Below are 15000 nucleotides of genomic sequence, written 5' to 3'. Positions count from 1 at the left end.
CACACACACACACACACACACACACACACACACACACACACACACACACACACACACACATATATTTGCCAGGACTAGGATTAAAAACCCTAACTAGCTAGTTATTTGTACTACAGTGTTACACTATTATCTCTTTATATATTTGTGTGCTACAGCCATACCTCTCAAAAGTAAACAGGAATCTGCTAGAGGTACTGGGTTTGTTTTAGCAGACATTTTCTGACATATCTGAAGTCTGAGACTGGAATGTATTGTGTCATTAACTAATGACAGACATCTTCAGATCATCACAGTGCTTTACCAAAGGAATACAAGATGTATGATGCACAGACCAATATTATGAGCCTGACTATATACATTCTTACCCAAAAAGGCAAGATGAGAAGTGTGGCTACAGCTGGTTGACTGATGAAGCTGTGTAAACAGTTCAGCAACTTGGTGAAATACTGGCTGGGGATCTTCTGCTTGTGTGGTATTCTTATTACCTGAAAAGGCATATTGTGGTGTGGCCATACCTCTCAACTGTACAGTTTTTGGCAGATTGTCCAGGTGTTTGTCTAGAGGTTTCATCCAGTCTACATAAACTTGTGTTTTTATGGCAAGTTAGTTGCATCTAATTGAAGACTGATGTTACAAAATAATGACAGACATTAGTGTTTCAGACTTCATAACCTTCAGACAATTCCTGTTAATGCAAAACCCATTATTCTACCACATTTCCCAGTATGTAAGGGCAATATTTACAACATGTATCTATCATTGGGCCTTTGAACCACTTTTATTTATGACCTTGTCCAAATGTCTTGCTGTCAGAGGTTGAGAGGTATGGATGTGGGTACAGAGTGCATTTTACTGTGTAGAAATGTCCAGTATATGTGTAGTATATTCCACATAGCACTGTGACTTCCAGGTATGTCAGTGGCAGACCAGTACAAAATAATGTGGTGAACCACTGACAGACAGTTGTGTATAGGTTGACAGGTTGCTATGACAATAATAGGGTATTGGGCCTGAAGCCCTTATAACCCATGCAGGTGAGAGTGTAGCCCATGTTATGAAATGTCAGCACACAGAGCCACTGTCCAGCAGGGACAAAGGTGGAATCACAGAACTGTACTTTGTATTTCCCATGCATTTATACAGGGAACACATCTCTAGGGGTATTGAGGTACTTGGTTTGCTGTTGACAGGAAGTGTATTCCACAGATGGGGGAGTGTGTGGTACACATATCTGTCACACCGACAAGCCATACTGATATCACATCCCATGTTTATGCTGTGCATACAGGTTGATGGAGTGGGCCTTGAGTCCCAGATGTGTAACAGTCCTGACTCCCATCATGGCAGGGTCTGGATTGCTTTGTATGCCAGACAGGGGTCAACTCACAGAGTCTGTATGGAATGGGGTAGAGGGACGGTGGTGTTAGCCTATCTGTGTAGGGTAGGTGTTTGGTGTTTGGGGTAAGGCCTTAGTGTTTGCAAGACCCTGGTGTGTGGAGTCTACATTGTCTGTGGTGTGTAGGTTTGTAGAGTTCTCATGTGTTTTTGCCTCTGAGGTGTCCATTGTTTGGGTTTTTGTTTTGTTGTGGACCTTCACTTACATGGGTGTGTGTTGTGTATTTGCAGGTGATATTTACTGACTCCATACACTGCATGGCACCTATGTTACTCCACAATTTGTTCTGTTGTGCACATTCTCCATTTGTTTGGCCAGTGGTTTCCCTTCCCCTTATGTGTGTCTCTTTGTTCTTCTGTAGTCCAGTCACAGGCTTTGGCCACAGTGGCTGCTATATATTTGTAATTATGATGTGAGTGGGTTAAATGCTGTAACATCACACACAAGGTTGTGGACCTCACACCTCTGAGTGTACCTATTTATCAGGTTGTCCATCATTGCACCACTCTATTTGCTGTGGTCCTTAGATGGTTTGTGTTGCTATATGTTATTATGAGGCTACATGTGGGCCTAGCTGTCATACCATCACAGACTGACATCTGGACAGGTCCAAATATGACAGTCAGACAAAAGCCCACACATGGGGACAGGGTGTTAATAGTGTTCTGCCAAACATAGACAGTTGGGAGACCAGTTTGGTAATTGCTTGTTTGCTCTTATGGGTATGATGTCTGCTTCCCCACTGTCTGCCATTACTGTTTTGACATGACCCTTTCTTGTTTTGCAAATAGTTGAAAGGCAAATGCAAGTTTAGAATAAGCAGAACAGATATAAAAATCATACTTATGCTCCTTCTGTGGCAACCTGTGTCATTCCAGGGTTATGGCTGTTGGCCAGTGACATGTTGTCAGTGCTGACACAGAAAGATGGCAGCCTTTTATAAACTGGCAGTACACTGACCTTCAGGTACCTGCTGTCCTACTAGGCACCATATATCTCAACCTCTGAGAGCCAGGCAGCTGGACAAAGCCATAAGTAATTGGGGGACAAAGGCCTAAATATAGAGACCATTATTTTTTAAGTATTGAGGCCTTACAAACCAAGAAAGGTGTTTTAATAACAGTTTTTGCATTAGCATGCATTTTATTTAGGGTAAGAAGTCTGACACTACAATATGTCATTATTTTCTGACTTTAGTCTTACGTGATTTGCCAATGAATTGCCAGACATCCACTATTTCATGATATACAGGCCACAAATATGATGCAAACCTCTGGACATTCTGCAATAGATATGTACAGTTGAGAGGTATGGTAGGCACTGTGTAGGTTACTCCAAGCTGTGTACTGTCCATATGTGTGCCCCCCGTCCATGACCTGTCCAGCTTTCCTGCAATAACAGATATTGACATCTGGACAGTGTGTACAACTCCTACCATACATATAGCTGACATGCAGAACAGTTGGTACTGCAGTTCTTGGAACATGGCCCTGTCAACCACAATACTGTACCTTGGACATTACAACACAACAGCCAGGAGTAAGTGCTGGCCACATCCTGACCTTATTAACATAGCTCATTGACCCCTGCATATTGTGGACATGCAAGAAGTTATTATGTTGATTGGGACAGCCCTGGCAATGTGTGCTGTGCTTCTATTTCCCTACAAACATACATGTTACTGCATTTCTATGGGAATATGGGTGTGGGGGGCACACCAGTCAACTGTACGCATTTGCACAGACTGTGCTGATATTCGTTTTACATTTTGGTTCCATTTAGCATAGTATTGTGTTCTATCTTGGAGACTAGAGGCATATCACTAAAGACCACAGGTCAGATTGTAATGGCATACATTTGAGTTTCAGACTTCTTACCCTTCAGAGCCTTACTGCAACTGCAAGACCTGCTGTACTATAACTGTGTAAGCCTGTAGGGGATAATTCATTATTGTCACCATTTGTGGGCCTTTACCAGACATTTCTTTATGGTTTTCTATGGCTGACTTGCTGGGTGAGGCTGATGGGGTGAGTATGGGACCCCCACATTGACATCCATGCCTGTGACCTATGACCCCCCCAGTTAGTTGGATGCCCACATATACTGCACTGGGATTTATCACATTGGGTACTACTGCACAGTGTGGGGAAGTCAGTGTTGGGAAAACATTTCCTGGCATCCTACATAGCTGCCAGTTGTCTGCTGTTATCCCAGTAGGCCACTCTATTCCCTTGCATACATGCAGTGATACCATAGATATGCCACCAGAACATACTACTCCATCCATTTATTGCTAAGAAGACTGACTTACTTTGTGCATGCGGCAGTTGTGAGAACAGTGCTTGAGGACTGCCTATGTTGGATGCACCCAGTACACTGCCTATACATGGTAAAGTACAGGTAGAGTGATGTGTGTGGCATTCATTTTACTGTGTGTGTGTGAGTCAGAAATAGGTGTCAGTCCCTGGGTCCCTACAGTGTCTGTGTGTGTGTTATGCATTGCCTCTTTGCCAAGGCCAGGGCATACTAGGCATGCCTCCGTCTGCCTTCAGGAACTGGCTCAGGGGGTTCTTCCTCCAAGTCCCTCTGTGCCTGTGGGGATTTTGGCAATGGTGGAGGGCTGTGTGGCCCATCCCCATGCTGTTCCTGCTGCAGCTGTTTCTGCAGGATCATATTGTGTAGCCTGGCACATACTATGAACATGTGTGTACATGTGGCTGGGAGTACTGCAGGGCTTCACCAGCTATGTCAATGCAGCAGAACCGTGACTTGAGCATCCTAAATGAATGCTCTATAATGATCCTGGTTTGTGCATGTCCCTCATTATGGTGTTCTTGAGTGCGTTTGTGTGCATCTCTGATGGGGGTCATCATCCATGGCTCCATGCATAGCCAGTATCCCCCACCAGATAGCCATACAGGATGTCCCCCTGGCAAATACCTGGTACAGCTGTGAGGAATGCCAAATGTGGTAGTAGTGATAGCTTCCAGGGCTGCCAGCACACACATTAATGTTAATGCCCTGGGCATTGCACATGACCAGGCAGTTGATGGAGTGAAAGCCTTTGCAGTTTAAGTAGACCCTACCCTCTATACTTGGTGGTGCTTTGATGTGGATGTGCGTGCAGTCTATGGCACCCAGTACCTCCGGGTAGTCTGCTACTTGGTGGAAGAGGCGCATATTGCTGGTCCTCTCTTTAGGGGTGCTGGGGAAATAAATGTGCTCACTGGCATGTGGTAGCATGGCATCCAGGAACTGGTGGAGTACCCTGGATGTAGATGCCTGTGAGACCCCCATGATGTTGCCAGTAGGTCTTTGGAAAGTACCTGTAGCTACTATTCTTAAGGCTAAACATACCTTGGTATCCACTGGGATGGGTTCCCCTCTGTTGGTTCCGGGTCTGAGGTGAGGCCAGCGCAGCTCAGTGAGTTGCTGCAGTATGTCCCTGTCCACCCTGTAGTGCTCTAGTATCTCCAGATCGTGTAGCCCCTAGTAGGTTACCCTGGGTCTGAACACTCTTCTCCTCCTCCTCAGTCTGGGGCAGTTGTCAGCATTATCCTCATAACTTCCCTAAGCCTCTAGTACATACTGATGTATTAAAGCGATAGCAGCCCCTAATATTTTGTCAGTTAAAATTCCCCTGAGTGTGTAAACCAATGGTGCAGAGTTTGTGGGAAAAAAACAGACTGAAAGGTGTTTGCATAGTTCATTCTGTTGTGGTGCAGATGCTGTCTGTGTGATTGGCTGACTATGATACATCCCACCTGCTAGCTATATTATTAGTACTTGAGTCTCTTTATTTTGGTATTTTCATTTTTTTTTTCTTCCCATTTCCACCCCTTCTCTGCCCTGTGGCATACCGTGCACACCTGCTGAAATGTAAACACTTCTGCTAGTTCCTGTTTTTTTATTTTTTTTTGTATTTCCATTGTGTTTAAGCCGCAGGGTGTGTCAGGCAAACTCTTGAAGCTATAGTAAACAGTTTTGAGCAGAAAGGATCCTCTCAGGGATGCAAACACGCACATCATCTCATGAACTAGCTCAGACACACCCCTTGCTTAGCTGTGCTTAGCTAAGAACAAATAGAGGCAGTGGAGCTCCAATGTACTTACACCAAGCATGACACACACCCTTTTCATGTCAGCTGCTTCTCCTGCTTACACTGCATCATTATAGCTCCTAAACAGTTAGGTGCAGGAGGACATGGTCTCCCATTTTGCTATTTAATAAATTTAGCTAATTTGCATATCCCACTGCCTTAGTCCCTTATTACACCACTACACCAGAGCTTTTCTCCTTAGCAACCAGTGTTACCTGTTATTGTTTTGGTTCTGCATGCTACCCACTATAATGGCAAAATGCAGATTTCACTTACAATTGTCTTTTCACATTTTTTTATTTTCTGCACAATCTCGTTTGTGCTCATTCTTAAATGGCTGACATTGGCCAAAAAACAAAAAAAAACTTTTGCAAATGTTTTCCATGCCAATGGCCATATTTTTGCCCATTGGCATGCCTAATAGTCATAATACATGCTTTACTTTCAGCTATGTCCCCGTTTTGATTATTGCAGAAATGTACCCAGTTAGTAACTGAATACATTTCTGTAATGGACACTGCTCTGACACAGATGCCTGCCTATTTACTGAATGACCAATTCACCTCATTTGAGTCTTTTCACCAGCAAATGAGGTAATTAGCATTATTCAGTGGTGTCTGTGCCAGAATAGTGCTGGCAGGCTTGTGCACGTCCCCAGTCTTGTTTTCTGAATCACTCGGGGGTCATATTCTGTGCAGAAGCTGCTACACTATTCTGGAATGGTAAAATTGCTTTATTGAATCCTGGGGCATGTTTTGGGCACTAACTAATATTTTGCATTGACCAAAGCCATTCAAAGCATAACTGTAATTGTTCAAAGTATCTCAGAGTGCGCAATGTGCAAACTGTTTGCCGAGTGCGTGCTTTATTATGGTGCAATTATTTCAAAGAGTTTGCTGTGTGCAAAGTACAGTTATATTTCAAAGTGCAGTCAAAGTACAGCCATTTTTGTAGGGTTTTTGTGGTGTGTACAGTTTATTTGCAAAGTGCATTGATTTTAAAATGTTTCTTACTCAGCGTTTTCTGCTGTGTACAGTTTATTCACAAAGTACAGTCAGTTTGAAGTATTTCTTACACTGATAAGGAGTGATTTCACAAAATACAGTGATTTCAAAGTGCTCTTGTGCTACCGAGACTTATTTGGCAAAGTGCAGTTACGGCAAAGAGTTTGTCATGCTATTTGGCATAATTACAAGTACTGGAGTAAAGTTCTGACATATATATTTATGTGTGTATGTTCGTACATAATTTCAAGCACCTTCACTACTGTGTGTTAATATGACAGAGGGATTTCGCAGACCAAGTCCACTTGTGTTTGATCGTAATATAGCAGAGAATTGAAGAGTATTTAAGCAGGAATATGATATTTTCATACAAGCAGCTTTTTCTGACAAAGATGCATGAACGAGGGCATTAACTTAGCTGGGTCAGAGGCCATTGAAAGAAGCATTTATTTCTGTATGCATCAGAAGTATATGCAGAGAGGGGGAAAACTGCCATATTGTGGTATAGGCTGAAGCTAGAGTACCTGAGTATTTAAAACATAAATTTAAAGAAATGTGCAACCCCCAGACAAATGTTACATTAGAGAGACACATATTTTATACAAGAGACCAAAAAGTCAGGTGAAACATTTGCAGCTTATATCACTAACTTGAGAAGCAAAGCTAAAATGTGCAGATTTGGTGACTTCAAAGATGAGTTAATAAAGGACAAGCTTGTATGTGTGGTATTAATAGTGCTGGCATGAGAAAGATTTTGCTTCGTGACAGTGATTTAATGCTAAGCAAAGCCACAGATGTAAAATGTCAAATCCATGAGCTCACAGAAAAGCACACAAGTATACTTGCAAGTGATAAAAGCATGGTTTCAACAGCCTCTAAAGCAAACATAGACAGCATGCAACACATGGCAAACAGAAACAGGCCTAAGCACATGACAGCAGCAATCCCTGCGGGTGTGGCAGGGAGAACCTGTGACTTTCTAGCAAGTTCCAAGACTAGCTCAGTAAAAAGGGTATGTTCATTACAGAATAAGAGTAAGCTAACAAAACCCAAGTCAAGTCTTATTGTTAACTGTCGTAATTGTGGTATTAATCATGGGTCTAAAAGGGAGAAATGCTTAGCATTTTGTCAGCAATGCCACAAATGTAAAAAAGTGTAATCATTTTCAAAAGTTTTGTAAATCAAGCAAGCCTCATTCAATTATTAAGAAAGGTCACTCAAAAAAGCAAGTTGATCGTGTAGAAAACTGCAGCCCTGCTTTCTATGTAGATGGTGTATCGGTGGTTGGTAAAAAGGTTATTCCAGTAGATTTGATGGCAAAGAATGAAGTATTTTGTACTGTCCTGATCAATGGTAAGCCCATGGGGATCAAAGCAGACACTGGTTCAAAGTGTAATGTAATGTCAGCAGAAAAATTTGCTAAAGTGAGGGCTGGTGAGCAACTTAATTTGATCAATTGTGTGAAGCTTGTTGCTTATGGAGGTGAAGAGATTCAAACCAAAGGCTCAGTGCTTTCATGCTATTCGGCTGGGAAAAGTTACAGCTTGCAATTTTGCATAGTACAAAGATCTGTGCACTCATTATTAGGTCTCAGAGACAGTTTGAGAATGAAACTGCTTTCTTTTACCAAAGAAGTCCATCATGTAAACACATGCCCCAGTTCCAGCTTTATTGATGCTATTTTCTCAGAGTTTGCAGATGTTTTCAACGACAAGCTAGGCAAACTTCCAGTTGTATACTCCATGAAAGTAGACCCAGAGGTCAATCCAGTGGTCAGACAAGCAAGGAGGGTGCCAGTAGCTATGCAGGACAAAGTCAAGGTCCAGTTAGACAAAATGGTGCAGCAAGGTGTGATCTGTCCAGTCACAAAACCAAATGAGTGGGTGTCTTCCATGGTGGCTGCTCATAAGAAAAACTCAGATGAAATCAGAATATGCACTGACCCAAGAGACTTGAAGAAGGTATTAAAGAGACCCCATCATCCTATGCATACAGTTGAGGAGATTGCAACTCTCATTCCAAATGCCACTGTTTTTTTCTGTCTTAGATGCAAAAAGTTCATTTTGGCAAGTGATGCTTGATCGTAAATCTTCACTACTAACTACATTCAGTACTGCATTTGGCAGATACAGATTCCTCAGGATGCCTTTTGGAATAAATTCTGCCAGTGAAGTTTTTCAGCATGCAATGGAGCAAATTTTTTCAGGCTACCCATGTGCAATAATAATTGATGATTTACTGGTTGGAAGCAGAGCATGATAGATACCTCAGGAAAGTTCTGGACAGAGCGTGTGAAGTGAACTTAAAGCTCAATTCTCTGAAGTGTAAATTCAGAATACCAGAAGTTACTTATGTAGGTCATTTATTTACCAATACAAGCTTATGACCAGTTCCTTCTAAACAAGCAGCCATTCTTGAGATGCCAGCTCAGGACAAGGTCCAAGCCTTACAGCGTTTTCTTGGTATGGTTAACTATATGGGCAAATTTATCCCTGACTTTAGTGAGTTATCAGTGCACCAAAGAGCATTTGATAACCTCAAACAGCAAATTGCTAATCTCCCTACATTAAGATACATGATGACCACAAACCAGTAGTTCTTTCCAGTGATGCTTCAAAGTTCGGTCTTGGTGCAGTTATTCTTCAGGAGGGCAGACATGTTGTCTATGCATCTAGAACTCTTACCCAAACTGAGTTGCAGTATGCTTAAATTGAGAAGGAACTTTTGGCAATTGTGTTTGCATGTTCAAAGTTCCATGATTATATTTATAGCCAAGCTATCCTGATAGATACTGACAATCACCTCCAGTGAGACTACAAAGAATGATGCTCAAATTGCAAAAGTATAATTTCAGAATGGTCTATACACAAGGTAAACTTCTTTAATCTGGCTGATATCTTATCCAGATTGCCCAGAAATACCATGGAACAGCTTGATGCAGAGAATTTTGGCTTTGATGTCCTGGAAGTGTGTATTTTTTCTACCACGAGACTGGATGAGCTAAGAGATCATACAAGGACTGATCCAATTTTGCAAAAGTTCAACCACTTTATCAATGTAGAATGGCCGTCAAAGCAATCCAGTGTACTGCCAGAAGTACAACCTTACTTTCCATGCAGAGATGAGATGCTAATGGAAGATGGTATCATTTTCAAAGGTCAAAATGTTATTGCTCCTACTTCCTTACAATGTGAGTACATTCAGATTTTGCATCGTGGCCACCCAGGTTCCGATTCTACCAAAAGAAGGGCAGGATGGCTAATATTTTGGCTTTGTCCATTGAAAGACATTGATAAAGTGCTTTATTCTTGTTGAGTGTGCAACAGTACTAAGCCACATTTGCAAAAAGAGCCACTTCAGCTAAGTAAAATTCCTCAACTACCTTGCTCAACAGTAGCAACTGACATATTTGAGTGGAACAATTAGCATTGCTTAGTGTTGGTAGAGTCTTATTCAAACTGGTATGAGATCGATTTGCTACCTAACCTAACATCCAGTGCTCTTATTACTAAGCTGAAACATCATTTATCAGTCCATGGTAGTCCAGACAAAGTTATTTCTGACAACTATTTGCAAAATGGTGGGACTTTATCTATGTTACTAGTACTCCTGAATACCCACATTCAAACGACCTTGCTGAACGTGCAGTACAGAGTGCAAAGCAATTACTAGAGAGGTCAAAGCATAACAATATTTGATATCTTCTTGAATTTACTTAATCTTAGAAATATACCCCGTGGCAACCTACTTGGCTCACCTGCTCAGAGACACATATCTAGGCAAACCAGAATAACCTTGCCTATCAGTTCTAGTTTGTTGGTGCCTAATGCTAAAAACAACAGAGCAATCAAAGCCCAACTTTTTAAGAAGTGTTCTCAGAAGTTCATTTATGTAACAATGAGCAGATTTCTTCATCCGTTAAAAGAAGGAGAGACAGTGAGGATGCAAACAACGAAAGGCTTTGATCAAATTGGTCAGGTGAGAAGTATATGTACCAAGCTGAGATCCTACTAGGTGGAATCTGAGAGTACAGAATACAGGAGAAACTGCAGATGTTTTCTTCCTGTATCAGAAATGATATTGCAGCATTGTACCTGTGATATAGACTCTAGATCTCAGAGCAGCCCTGACAATGTTCACATCGAAGAACATGTCTCCGTATCCATTCCTGTTCCTGATGATGTCCCACTTGTCTCCAAAGTTGAACATTCCTTGAAGACAGTCCTCATTGCTAGATCCGGTTCTGACTTTTATGTTACATGATCAGGTCATATTTCTAGACCTAGTGTAAAATACACAGCGACTTGGATATGATTATTTTATATGTGTCTGATTTTGTATGATTGCATGCCAAATAATTAACTCTGTATAATTGCACGTCATAAGATCATTTCTGTAAATTACATGTCATTAAATACTGTCATTTCATATATAGACTATTTCTCAAAGAGGGATGATGTAGATTAGAGTGTGTGAATGTACCTTTAAGAAGCATTTCCAGATGTAAGCACACACATGCAGGCAGCAAGACCATTTTAAGAGAACAGCCAGAGTGTTAACATGTATGAGTGTGGTAGTCAGTCTGTTTATGTTTGTTTAAGTTTATGTTACAAATCCTCATTTCTGATGTGTTTATGTGTAATAAAGCTGCTGGAACTGAACTCACAAAAGTTTTTGTCTTATCCTACCAGACGAGTAACACTTTTGATATAACCCATGTTAACTTTTTGAGTTAGATAATTCAGCTTTGGTATTAGAAATGAGTACTATAGAGAATGTGCTGCCAGATGGAACCTGTAGCTTGAATAACTGTTTGGGAGGAAACAGGCAGTATTGTATATGGATAGATGTGCAGTTATGGCAACAAGTGAGTATGCAATATTGTTGGTTAGGGATCATGGAATGGATTCCAAGTAATTACTACTTGAGAAAAAAAAATGTAATGATTTTAAAGTAAAGGTTAGGAAGAGAGGATATAATTTCTGCCTTATATAATTTTGAGCTGCATTAGTTTTAGTTGTGCAATTGTATTGAACAGGACTGCAATTTTCATGTTAACTAGGGAGACGAATCTTTGGTATGGGATGGGGTTTTTAAAGCTCAGGCTTTTTTATATACAAGTGAGTATTGCTTAGCAGTTGAATGTCTTGACTGGAATGCTCAATAAAAAACAAGAGAGACCTACATAGGGGAGTGAGACCTTTAAGTGCAGGATCTAAGACTGTTAATAAGATTTGTATAAATATTGATCTTCTGATAGCCAGTACAGGTATAATACAGGTGACAATGAATTGGGTATTAAGAATGATTATACATATTAAGAGGACATGAGCACAGAGAGAGCATGTTGGTTGGTAAGGTGTGACTCAGCATAAAGCAGTTATTGGACAATGTGCCAGGCACTGCATGTCTGTTAGCTGGGATACAGTGGAAGGAGTATATAAAAAGGTAAAGAGTTTGTCACTGATAATGCAGTTACATTTATATATTTAGTTTATTAACATGTAGAGTATGTGTATATTTTGCTGGACAATTTCATTATACATATGAATACTAAATGATCAGTAAGATAGAACCATCAGTAAATTGATATGTTTTAATAAAATTATTGTAAATACAGAAATGACCTACTATACAGAAAAATGCATAGAGTTGAGTTTTTATATAATTTGAAAAACTGGGACATCAAAAGATTATTGCAAGTATGATAATTACGGTTGATTTTTTTCAGTACAGACAATTAAAAATGGAGAGATATCACAATTTCATATGATACTGTTATTCTTGCCAGGTTATAAAGATAGCCTTAGTCCTGGTGGCAGCTGTTGTTGCTGAAATGGCATTTTCTATTACCAATCTAGAGTGTTTTCTACTTGGATTTCAGCTTTTGTAAAGGAAAAGCCAGCTTTCTTACTTTTGGGTATGCCTTTGCCTCCATGAACACAGTACATTTTTCCTTTGTATTTCCTTTTCAGTTGACTCATAGATCTTTCTATGAATACCTGATCTATAATGTGACATGCAGCCCCTATTTTTAGCAGGAGCAGAAGATGTGTGATGTTCAAGTGCAAATGTGTCTTTAAATAGATGATTTTAAAGTAGTCTGCAGGCCAGTACTAAGCCAATCTCAATAACCTCTGTACAAAATAGTATTATTTTTACTATGCTGTGAGGAAATCTTGAATATGGATAGTAAAGCCCAAAATAGACAGAAGTAGTCTGTACTCACTCAGAAATCCTTCTAATACAGCACTGCATAGGGCACCATTCACCACTGTCATTGCTGAAAAATCATGTAATCTCTGTCTGGAAGTTTTTTTCTGAAGCCTCAGAAGTACTAACAGTCTGTATAAAATCACCAAATGACTAAAAAGCACCTTAATGAAGAAAATACCTATGGAATAGCAAATATTATCTTCATTCTTCATATTATTACTGTGCTTTTATTAATTTCTAATAAGCTTGGAACTCTACATGGACCATATTGGTGTACTTTGTAGCAACAAGATTAATTATGATATTTTTAGTTTGACTGTACTATTTGAGCTGTACTACTTCTTGCATTATTGGGGGGGGGGGTTGGATGATGTATTTGAAGCTAACTCTCTGTAAACATATTTAACAGGAGGTTAACATTGCTTCCCCTTGCACAAACCCATGCAAACCCACTTACAACTGCTCAAAAGTGCCTTACTCACTCTGTATCCAATGTCCCTTGCTCTGCCCAGCAACAAAATAAACAGCCTTGCCGGTCTTGAACCCAGAACCCTGCACACTATAGTCACAATAGTTAACCACCAAGCCATCACAGCAGTACATAAGAATGAGGTATCATCAAGCAAATCTTCACTATAGTAAAATCAAGTTGAACATGTGAAAGGAATCATTATATAGCCATATGTTCTGTAACCCACTACATAACATAAATATGTGATCTGGAGTACAGCAGTAAGCCCAGATGTGAGGTATAATTGTAATAGCGTGTTGAAGTCCCCAATAAAACAAAAGGACACCATACAGTGTATGTACACATGAATCATGGATACCAGGCATATATATAAGATGTAATGAATAAGAAATCAATAAATAAAAGAAAATATAATGCAAAGTCTAATGTAAGCAATGCTAAGCATTGCACAGGCCAGCTTAGGAGGTGTAAGCAATTTGTAGGCTAGCTAGCTCAATGTGCCCAGTGTTATACCCCTTTAAACAATGCCAACCTTAGGTAAGCAGGTTTGCCCATAGCCTAGCCTTTTCAAAACTGGAAAATCACGGAAAAGTGTGGGAACCCTGCCCTACTTAAACCCAACAGGTGAGAATACATCTCATAAGTGGTTGTAGCTTCCCCTTGCAGGCACTATGGCAGAAAGGGGAGAAGGTGTGTGCTTCCAGAAGTCCAGAGTCATGGCAGGACTCCTTGTCAAAGACCATGAGCAGAGACTGCTGCAGGGCCAGTACCAGGGTTCCCAATACAAGACGGAGGCCTGGGACTGTCTTGCCCATGACCTCACCAGTGTCACTGGCATACCCTGAATGGGTGAGCAGGTCAGGCATCACTATGCTGACCTAAAGCGGTGTAAGGGGAACCTCTTGGAACAGTGGATCCAAGAGGCTAGAATTGTAGGAGCTGTCCCAGCTGTGTGTAAGTATCACTCCACTATGTGTATAATAATTGCCAACTCATGTATATCATGGATAGGTATGGCTAAATATTCCTCTTATGTCCTCTTATGTCCTCCACAGCTGCAAGTGAGTGGGCCGTGAACCAGAAGGCCCACGGAAGTTGCCTGGAGAGGTTGTGATGCGAGCCAGGTCAGTAATACTCTTGCATGTACTGTCATAGGAAATAAATCTAAAAGTATTACTAAATTAATTGCCTGTATAAAACGTGTATTGTTTAAGGCAAGTACTGCATACACTGGAGAATATGGCAGGAAGACTCTCATATAGTTTATATGTAAATAAAAGCGTAATAGCCTGACAATAAAAGTCTAACTTCTGGACTGCATGTGTATACTCTGGTTGTATCATATGATAATGTAGATTTGCAATCATGTAATAATACTGTTGTATTAAGCACTGTTACCCACACTGTGCACCATAAATAGAATGTGTAGGAATGCCTGTATATGACTGGTGTAATCCCCAGAGGCCAATTAGTACACCTGTGAGATACATAGACAGAAAGTGAAAAGGCAGACAACAAAATCCGAATAGCACATGTAACTGAGAAGTAAACTGTTGTGTATTTTTTGCACACACAGCCATGGTTCGAATCCTGGCAGTGGTAGTAGTCTACATACAAAATCATACCCCACAACTGTACAGATATGTCCAGAATGTCCAGAAAAGTGGCCCATATCTGCTGCCTGTCAACCTGCCCCCTTGGAAATCATTGGAATGGTCCCAGATGTATAGGCAGCAAACAGGAAATACAACTGATTGACACACACCTATGAGAACAAAGCAACTCCATAAAACCTTATGAGAGTAAGAAGCCA

The sequence above is a fragment of the Protopterus annectens genome, chromosome 12.part0 (assembly GCF_019279795.1).
Source record: "Protopterus annectens isolate FY-2018-M chromosome 12.part0, PAN1.0, whole genome shotgun sequence".
In the NCBI taxonomy this organism is placed as follows: Eukaryota; Metazoa; Chordata; order Ceratodontiformes; family Protopteridae; genus Protopterus; species Protopterus annectens.
This window is presented reverse-complemented; position numbering follows the sequence as displayed.